Raw genomic sequence first — 10,193 nt, forward strand, 5'->3', positions numbered from 1 at the left:
GAGCCGCGAACGTTGCAAGCCACATCCTGCTTCAGGTGTCAGTCACTGAAGCAAGCGCGTCGGGTCGCAGAGCCCTCCTGGTTTTTAATCTCCACCTCTGCCCTTTGCGATCTGCTTTGGCTCCGGCGTGTGGTCGTTAAACACTCAACAAGCACCGATGCACTGCCCTGGCTAAATTAGTTTTCAATTTAGCGCAAACACCAGACGCTCACTGAGGCTGGCTGACTTCGCGCTGTTCAAGCCTACAGTGGACAGAATTACTTTCAAACCGTGAACAAGAAGTACGACGCGGGGTTAAAAAAATGCTGCACGTTCTTTATGTTTCAAATTGATATTTTTACGAGTGACACTCTGCAGGGAATTCGGTGTTGCCATTTGTTGTCGGCTGTCGTTGCACCGGAGATTAAAAAATTCTTCTCCTCCCTTTGGGAGAGTCCCGCCGACTTTCCAAACCAATAACGGCGCGGCGAAAAAAATAGTAAATATAACGATGCCATCAAAACAGATGTTTACAAACATTACTCCGGTTATTGGGAATCCACTTTGGTAGTATACAGTTGCTACGCGTAATGTTCAAGTGATTTAGAAACTTCGAGCTTTGGATTTTAGTATAACATCCCTACTTCTCGAACCCAAGACGAAACATAAAATATGTTTTGCCAAAACTCTTCGCCTTGCACCCGCTTGGCCTGCGGAGCTTCGCTTCGTTTATCTGCATGCGACCGCTCTCTGCTCGTCGCTGGATGCCAACAACAGCCCGTCCCTTCGCCTGCTCAACAACACCGGGAAACCCCGCGCCTTCGCTCGCATCGTCACTGCCGCAGACTCTTCTCAATGCAGCCTCCGCGCCGAGGGCGCATTCCGTCCCAGAAACGAGCGCGTTAATCCCGGTGTCCGACAACGTGGAGCGGAGGCGCGTACATGGTAATGTGAGAATTCCGAGGCACGACAGCTCGAAGCAGATGGGTTATGCGGCGGCGTGAGACTGATCGTCCTGAGCGTAGCCTCCTCTATACTCCAAAAGTCTGGCAGTTCGAGGACGGAACCATAGAGCGAGACACACGCTCGTCAAAACTGTCCGATCCGGCGTGCGAACTGTCGGAAGGATGGCTGCTCTGAATCGCCGCACACGGCGGTTCGAGCGAGATAGATGGCTTCCGACGCGTCGTGGCGTCGTTCCCTTCAGCTCCGGTCAGTTTCGGCTATCCCTCTAGCAAATTGATGGATGGACGCTAATGGGTGTATTTGTAACGGGCAGTAGGTCGCGCCACCCAGCCTAGAAATCTAAAATACTCCCATCGTCCTTCGTGGTGTTTCTGGCTTTAAAACAAACGCAATATTTGTTATTATATCCCATTACAGTTACGTCAGGCTACTTTTCTGCTCAACATCACTTAATCACGATAGACTGCAGCGGGCCTTACGAGCCATTCCAGCGAAGTAAGCACTGCGTACAAATCACGGAGTATAGTCGGATTTTGACGGTCTCGATCGGTCTCGACGACTCGCGTCGCGTGAATCACCGCGCACCGCCACATCCGCTTCCCCGGGCCTTTAGCCCCTCCTTGCCCCGTCGGTCCCAAAGCTTCCCTGGCCCTCTGTAAATCGGACAGCAGTGCGGCGAATATCTGAAAAATTGGTCGCACGCCGTTGCCGGACGGAGCCCCCGTCCGGCGCCATTTTCGGGGAAGCTGGATGTGAGCCCAGAGCTTTTGCAGTGGCGAGAGCCCGAAACACGCTTGTTCGCTCGGGAGAAGTGTTTCGGCGTCTCGCCGCTGCGGGGCTCCAGTAACGTGGCTTTCTTCTCCTCCGTTGCCTGCCGCTCCATCTATTTCCATATCGGCGGTCGCTTCTCGTGGCGATCTGCCAGGCTTTGTCAGTATATAGGAGTTTATGCCCTGGGGTACGCGAACGTGGTACAGCTATAGCTTTTACTTCTTCGCGCATTGTTGGCAAATACGCACCATTTTGTTTTATCGTGTTCCACATATAAAATATTTCTATAGTCACATATTAAAGTTGAATTAATACTTTGGATGCTGCCCTTCGAAGGACACTAACAAAGTAATTATGATCGCCAAGATCTCTTTGTGCGTGCGTGCGTGCGTGCGTGCGTGCGTGCGTGCGTGCGTGCGTGCGTGCGTGCGTGCGTGCGTGCGTGCGTGCGTGCGTGCGTGCGTGCGTGCGTGCGTGCGTGCGTGCGTGCGTGCGCGTGCGCGTGCGCGTGCGCGTGCGCGTGCGCGTGCGCGTGCGCGTGCGCGTGCGCGTGCGCGTGCGCGCGCGCGCGCGCGCGCGCGCGCGCGCGCGCGCGCGCGCGCGCGCGCGCGTGCGTGCGTGCGTGCGTGCGTGCGTGCGTGCGTGCGTGCGTGCGTGCGTGCGTGCGTGCGTGCGTGCGTGCGTGCGTGCGTGCGTGCGTGCGTGCGTGCGTGCGTGCGTGCGTGCGTGCGTGCGTGCGTGCGTGCGTGCGTGCGTGCGTGCGTGCGTGCGTGCGTGCGTGCGTGCGTGCGTGCGTGCGTGCGTGCGTGCGTGCGTGCGTGCGTGCGTGCGTGCGTGCGTGCGTGCGTGCGTGCGTGCGTGCGTGCGTGCGTGCGTGCGTGCGTGCGTGCGTGCGTGCGTGCGTGCGTGTGTGTGTGTGTGTGTGTGTGTGTGTGTGTGTGTGTGTGTGTGTGTGTGTGTGTGTGTGTGTGTGTGTGTGTGTGTGTGTGTGTGTGTGTGTGTGTGTGTGTGTGTGTGTGTGTGTGTGTGTGTGTGTGTGTGTGTGTGTGTGTGTGTGTGTGTGTGTGTGTGTGTGTGTGTGTGTGTGTGTGTGTGTGTGTGTGTGTGTGTGTGTGTGTGTGTGTGTGTGTGTGTGTGTGTGTGTGTGTGTGTGTGTGTGTGTGTGTGTGTGTGTGTGTGTGTGTGTGTGTGTGTGTGTGTGTGTGTGTGTGTGTGTGTGTGTGTGTGTGTGTGTGTGTGTGTGTGTGTGTGTGTGTGTGTGTGTGTGTGTGTGTGTGTGTGTGTGTGTGTGTGTGTGTGTGTGTGTGTGTGTGTGTGTGTGTGTGTGTGTGTGTGTGTGTGTGTGTGTGTGTGTGTGTGTGTGTGTGTGTGTGTGTGTGTGTGTGTGTGTGTGTGTGTGTGTGTGTGTGTGTGTGTGTGTGTGTGTGTGTGTGTGTGTGTGTGTGTGTGTGTGTGTGTGTGTGTGTGTGTGTGTGTGTGTGTGTGTGTGTGTGTGTGTGTGTGTGTGTGTGTGTGTGTGTGTGTGTGTGTGTGAGAGAAGACATATAACGGCCTCAATACTCGAAATTCGTTCCGCCCGAAAAACGCCAGTCGAGAATAGGCCGGTGTGACTCGCGCTCATTTTCTTTTCCGTCGTCACGAGCGGTTATTTAGGATTTCGACAAAAATACCGAATACTTTATTATATCCTGTATATTTGTGTGGTGGGTTATCGAAGGTACACACTCAATGTTAAAACTAGAAAAACAAAGTATGATCGCCATGTTTTCTGGGGCCTAAAAAGCTTCAAATATGTTCACTTAAAGGAATAAAAAGTTGCCCTGCAAATTGAAGGAAGCACTTTGCGCTTTCTCTGCGTAGCTCTCCACATGGCGCCGTATCTCGGGAGTCGCGGGATAGACGGCTAAACGAAGCGGACGAGTGACGCATTCACTCTGGCGGATGAGCTGCGTTTGCAAAGTGCTTGCATATGCGGTTCGCGAGACACACCGAAACGCGGTTGGCGCTTTTTGGCGATCACGCGAGATCTTTTGGAACTTGCGCATAGCAACCTTACTTTACCATCCAAAACCAAGTTTAATCTACAATCGAAAGCCAAAATTGATCTATCTTGGTACTGAAGGGTTTTCTTCAGAATGTTCGCATGCATCACGATTACAGGCAGCGAAAGACAGAACATGAACCCCCTAAATCCGCCTGCGATACCCTCGACTTCGCGCACAAAAAAATCCCAGCTACACGCTGAACATTGTCACACCCTTATTGGTGTAAATGGCACAGGTGGCAACTCACCCTTTATTGGTGTAAGTGTTATTTTTGACATCCTGAAAAACTGGCATAATTCCTTACACCCTTCAGAGAAAGATGTGATTCTGTTCTACACAACTTAATTAGGGTGCGATGGCAGCAGGAAGACCTTTCAAAAGGTCGTACTGCAGCTAGAAAAGCTGGTGCAAACCCGGGTGTTGTAGCCTGGGTGTAACCCCAAAAAAGCGGTTCCACACCTCAAAAGGGATTTGAGGTGATTGTTTTCCTTCCCTGTAAAGGGATTAGCATGGCTTATGCTGGGACCCCTTTGCATAAGACCGAGGCACGCGTCGCGCTCTGATAGGACGTTCGATACGGAACCTTTGTTAGACAATCTCCGATTATAGACCGTTCCAAGGTGGGCTTCCTAGCCGGCACCATTTTAACGACTGTAGCGCCACCTACCATCATCCGGGCATTTGGGAGAATCTGAACCCGTCCGAATGACCGACCGCCATTAGTGGACTGTTACCCTGCTCACCGAGTCGACTGAGTCACACCGATGGCAGCTGCTTCTGCCGGCACGGCTGCCGTATTCGCCGCCCTCGGCTCATCGTCCATGGTGGAAACCACTATCCTAATCGGTATGTATGGGGAAATGGCAAGCATGGGGAAAAGTGCATCCTGCTTTCCTGGCATCTTTTTGTGCGTAATTTTTAGCGCGGTTCTGGGGCAGTCGTCGCTCCCAAACCGAACTCGGCGTGTCGATCGCTAGCGAACTTTAGGATCGCTAGTGAAATTGAGGATCGCTAGTGAAATTGAGGATTGAACGAAGCCAGGATGGCACGAATTACGGCATGTGAATTTGCGCTAAACTCGAGGTGTTGCAGCTTGGGGACGCCGGGAATATTTGAACAAACTGTGCGGTTAGCGGCTCAGACCTGCGCTGCCACGTCTGCTTTAATTGAAATAGTAGAAACCTCAAATTTAAATATGAATCGATATATAAATACCGAGTACAGCTAGCAAATGCGACGGATCCGTTTTTTTTTTTCTGATTTGGAATTTACTGTCTCAATGTTGGCACATTGATGTGGCTCTCTATAATCGCCTCGCGTGAAAATTATTTGTGCGCAAACTGTGTCGCGGCGTGTACTACATGAGGCCGTGTTATATATATATATATATGTATATGTATATATATATATATATATATATTCGTGTTGGAGAGTCTATCACAAAGCTAAGCCAAAGTATGAGCTCTGTGCCCAGTCTTGCTGTGCACAGTGGCGTCAGGACAAAACTCCCCTCCCCCTTCCCGTCTTACCTTCCATTTCCGAACGTTCTCAACACCATTGGCCATGCCAACCTTTTTTTTCAGTTTTGCATTGGCTGTTTGTTTCATAAGCGATTCTCGTTTTATTTTTAGGCTGCAAGGAATATCCTCACCCAGCTACGATTACAAGTTTTGTGGACGACACCAAGCTGTGGCCGGAGATTGGAGAGCCTCACATTATCTGCTATCTTCTGGAAACAAAGGCATGCGACTTCAAGGAAGCGAAGACATATAAAAACCTTGAGTCATACAACTATTTGCAAAGTGGATGGGTGGGACAAGTCCTTGCTCACAAAGTGCATGATGTCATATTTTTTAAGGCTCCAGTGACGCCTTCTCAGGCAGTGAACCAGAAGCCTCGTGCAGCATGGATATGTGCAAAACAGTCTGGGGAAGTGATGACTGCAGGCTGCACATGTATGGCCGGTCAAGCACGTGTCTGTAGCCATGCAGGTGCCACCATGTGAAAAGTAAATATGGCGGTGAAGCTGAGTCTCAAAGGACAATCTTGCACAGATGGGGCTGCATCTTGGAACAGTGGGACAAAGAGAAATGTAGAACCAGTTATAATGACACAAGTGAACTTCAAGATGCAGAAGTGTGCTGTCGATGCAGACATTCCACCGCCAAGGAAGCAACCTTTGCTGCAATTCACGACGGACAAGGAGCTTCAGGAGTACCACGACAAGCCACCTTACCCTCATCTCTTCAACATCCCAGGTAATTCCACCTTTCTGGCTGAGGCACTGATCAATAGAGAAGCCATTTTGCATACCTTATTTTGATTATAAAGTCAAAATGGGCCATGGTATAATTCATTATGATAGAAGGTGCACACTGTCATGCTATGTTAGAGTAGAGGCCCAGTTATGATATTCTTTCCTCAATCACCCTGTTTTCCACATAGTCAATTTTAAATACTCTGAGACTCAGTCACATGACCAGCATTAAAATGGTACTTCAGATTTTGATGAGAAAGTGCAAAGCCTAATAAGGGCGATTTGAGAGATCTACATAGAATCAATGCAGCTAAATCTGTCTTTTTTGTGTCGTCAGGCACTCTTCTTCATCATACATTGACCGCTACCTGCTCGGAGGAGCCTGCCATTGCCAGACCGCTCGCTGACATAGGCCAGCAAGACCACAGCAACGCTGAGCTTCTACCGGATGGGTGCCACCCTTGCTACAAATTTTACCAGGACTTTGTTGTTCTATCCGAGACTGGTGTTGGAGCATTGGAAGAAGCAACACGGAATCAGGCCTTTTCCTCCACTATGGCGCCTTGCAAGACGTATTCGCCTAACCTCTTCCAATGACAGGTGTGTCCCAAAGAAGCCTACAACAGATTGCACCAAAGCACCGCAATCACTCATCAATCCAAGCTTCACTGGCAATGCTGCTACAAGACATGGTGGAACTTTCGAGCCTGTGGCGCGTGCAGCATTTGCGAGACAGACCGCGCTGACTGTAAAGCCATCTGGAACTGTCGTGCGCAGCGATCACCCCTGGCTTTCGGCAAGCCCAGATGGTCTTCTCGAAGACATTGACGCACTGCTGGAGATAAAGTGCGCTTACCTAGACAATGTCTGGGACCTCATGCCAACAAAGAACTATGACATCCAAACCATCAATGGAGAGCTGCGGCTTTCACCGACTGGAGTGAACGGTTATTACAGTCAGGTACAGTTTGCCATGTTTTGCTGCAAAAAGAACAATGCGTTTTTGTATCTCTGGTCTGCCAAAGGAAAAATCAATGTCATTGTGCCGTACGACCAGCAGTATGTGGAAAACAACTTTCCACGACTGCGAAAACTCTACTTTACTCAAATGTTGCCAAGAGTTCAAGTAATGCAGAAGCAGGGAAAGTTTCATGTGACGCGACAGTATGCACGTTTGAGTGCTATGTGAATGAGTCTGAACACATGCATATATTCTTCTTTCGTGTCATAGTGTTGGCTTTGTGTACCGAAGATACCTTTTTTCACAATGTTGATTGTATCTATGGAATTTTCGAGAACAATAAAAACTATGCATTAGTGACCTTCAATGACATCTTATTTATCAGGTATGCGTACCGACGAAGTCAGTTGTTCATTGACAAACACAGGTAACAGTTGTGCAGTCCGCAAGCCTTACAAATTTCCAGTTTCAAAGAAGCCTACTGTTGGTTTTGTTCTTCTCGAATGAGTTGTGGCTTCAGATTACAAAGGCCAGCACATACGAAAACCATGTAGTCGAAGTGCTTTCTTGATTTGATCGACAAGGGCTGCTTAAAAATACGGTAGGTTTTGATTCGGTTGATTGCTCCCTCCACGTGGATTTTCACAGAGGCAATGCACCTTGCCTTTGTCACTTCTTCTGTCAGTTGCTGTTTTCCTAAGAAAGAAACATCTAAAGTGAGACACTGCACAATGGATGTTGCCGAAATAGAAGTACCTCTTGTGAAGGCTGGCATGTTCAGACCTATTCCTTGGATTTCCAGGTGTGTGTCCAAGGTAAAACCCCTGTCGGCCATGATCTCGTCCCCTGGCAGCAGGTAGGTGGTCTTCAACTCCACAAGTTCTCACAATCGTCTCGTCTGACACCCGTCCGCCGTATACAATCGAAACAAACATTATGAGTCCGTTCGGTGCTATTACTGTAAGAAACTTGACAGTGTTAGAGGTCTTGTAGGCACTGAATGTTTGTGCTCTCGCCATCAGTTTCCTTGGGCGCTGCAGTGCTACTTATGTACAGTCGAAAATGCAGGTGGTCCTGCCATAGCCACATTCCCGAAACGACGCTGGCATACTGGCCTGTAGCCTTGACCATGGAAGCCAAACCACTACATATCTTAAGATTGTTTCCAGAGCACACAATACCCTGGAGAAAACATTTCCAACTGTTGCAATCGATATCCCAAACCGTCTCGCAAGGTCTCCGTGCAAGAACCCAGCCGTAACCTCATTAGGGTTAGGAGCAGCTGATCATCGATGTCCATATATCTACTCCTTACAGAGCTGCTTACAGCCTTTGCAAGGCACCGGAACACCTCGGACGTGACGCTTGTGTAAAAGAGAATGTCGTCGGGGCTCATCTGTGCAGCAGTACTCCTTTTCATGCATGGAATCCTTGTGGATGCATATGAGTGGTCATAATGACAAGCTTCCCATTGAGTTCCTGCTTCTTTTCTTGCGACCTGTGAAATCAGAATGGTCATGTTGGAGTGTTTTAGTGCATTGTGAGGAAATTGGTACATGATTACTGCGTTTGACTTGTTATGGCAACTATTATGTGTTTCAAAGAACCCACTTGAGCACTGGATATATCAAAAAGCGACGTCTTACTTCCCGGCATGCGGGATCATCGCTTGGGGGGTGATCCTAAGCTGCTTGCGGGTCGTCGCAGGCAGCATGCTGCATCAAAACAAACATGTTTCGCTGATAGTGACGGCATGCTGCATCAAAAAAAAAAAAGATGTTTCGTTGATAGTGACGCGCAAGGAATATTTTTCACAACTCCAGGACTATCCGCACTTTCAGACAGGACTGTTCTCAAGTTGTTGAGCAATGATTTCTGGGTGGGACTTGCTATGGCAACTATTTTGTGTCTTACAGGAACCCGCTTGAGCACTGGCTATATTAAAAAGCGACGTCTTACCTCCCGGCATGCGGGATCATCGCTTCGGAGGTGATCCTGGGCTGCTTGTGGGTCAAAGCAGACGGCATGATGCATCAAAACAAACATGTTTCGTTGATTGTGACGCGCAGGGGACATTTTTCACAACTCCAGGACTATCCGCACTTTCAGACAGGATTTTTCTCATGTTGTCGAGCAATGATTACTGGGTAAGACTTGTTATGGCGACTATTTTGTGCCTCTAGGGACCCACGCGTGCAATGGACATATTGAAAAGCGACGTCTTACCTGCTGGCATGCGGGATCGTCGCTTGGGGGGTGATCCTCGGCTGCTTGCGGGTCGTCGCAGGCAGCATGCTGCATCGAAAAAATCTTGTTTCGCTGATAGTGACGCGCAGGGAACATTTTTCACAACTCCAGGACTATCCGCACTTTCAGACAGAATTGTTCTCAAGTTGTCGAGCAATGATTTCTGGGTGGGACTTGTTATGGCGACTATTTTGTGCCTCTAGGAACCCAAGCGTGCGATGGACATATTGAAAAGCGACGTCTTACCTGCTGGCATGCGGGATCGTCGCTTGGGGGGTGATCCTCGGCTGCTTGCGGGTCGTCGCAGGCAGCATGCTGCATCAAAACAAACCTGTTTCGCTGATAGTGACGCGCAGGGAACATTTTTCACAACTCCAGGACTATCCGCACTGTCGGACAGGATTGTTCTCAAGTTGTCGAGCAATGATTTCTGGGTGGGACTTGTTATGGCAACTATTTTGTTCCTCTAGGAACCCACGCGTGCACTGAACGTATCGAAAAGCGACGTCTTACCTGCTGGCATGCGGGATCGTCGCTGGGGGGGGGGGGGGGGGGGGGTGATCCTCGGCTGCTTGCGTGTCAAAGCAGACGGCATGCTGCATCAAAACAAACATGTTTCGTTGATTGTGACGCGCTGGGAACATTTTTCACAACTCCAGGACCATCCGCACTTTTAGACAGGATTCTTCTCAAGTTGTCGAGCCATGATTACTGGGTGGGACTTGTTATGGCCACTATTTTGTGTCTCTATGAACCCACGCGTGCACTCGACATATTGAAAAGCGACGTGTTACCTGCTGGCATGCGGGATCGTCGCTTGGGGGGTGATTCTGGGCTGCTTGTGGGTTAAAGCAGACGGCATGCTGCATCAAAACAAACATGTTTCGTTGATTGTGACGTGCAGGGGACATTTTTCACAACTCCAGGACTATCCGCACTGTCGGACAGGATTGTTCTCAAGTTGTCG

General features: G+C 49.9%; 1 pseudogene; it reads right to left on the reverse strand.

The window, feature by feature from the left end:
• Positions 1 to 7,457: 7,457 nt before the first annotated feature.
• Positions 7,458 to 8,498, reverse strand: LOC120844122 (annotated as a pseudogene).
• Positions 8,499 to 10,193: the final 1,695 nt, after the last annotated feature.

Source organism: Ixodes scapularis, unplaced genomic scaffold, assembly GCF_016920785.2.
Source record: "Ixodes scapularis isolate PalLabHiFi unplaced genomic scaffold, ASM1692078v2 PGA_scaffold11__112_contigs__length_91849675, whole genome shotgun sequence".
Lineage (NCBI taxonomy): Eukaryota > Metazoa > Arthropoda > Arachnida > Ixodida > Ixodidae > Ixodes > Ixodes scapularis.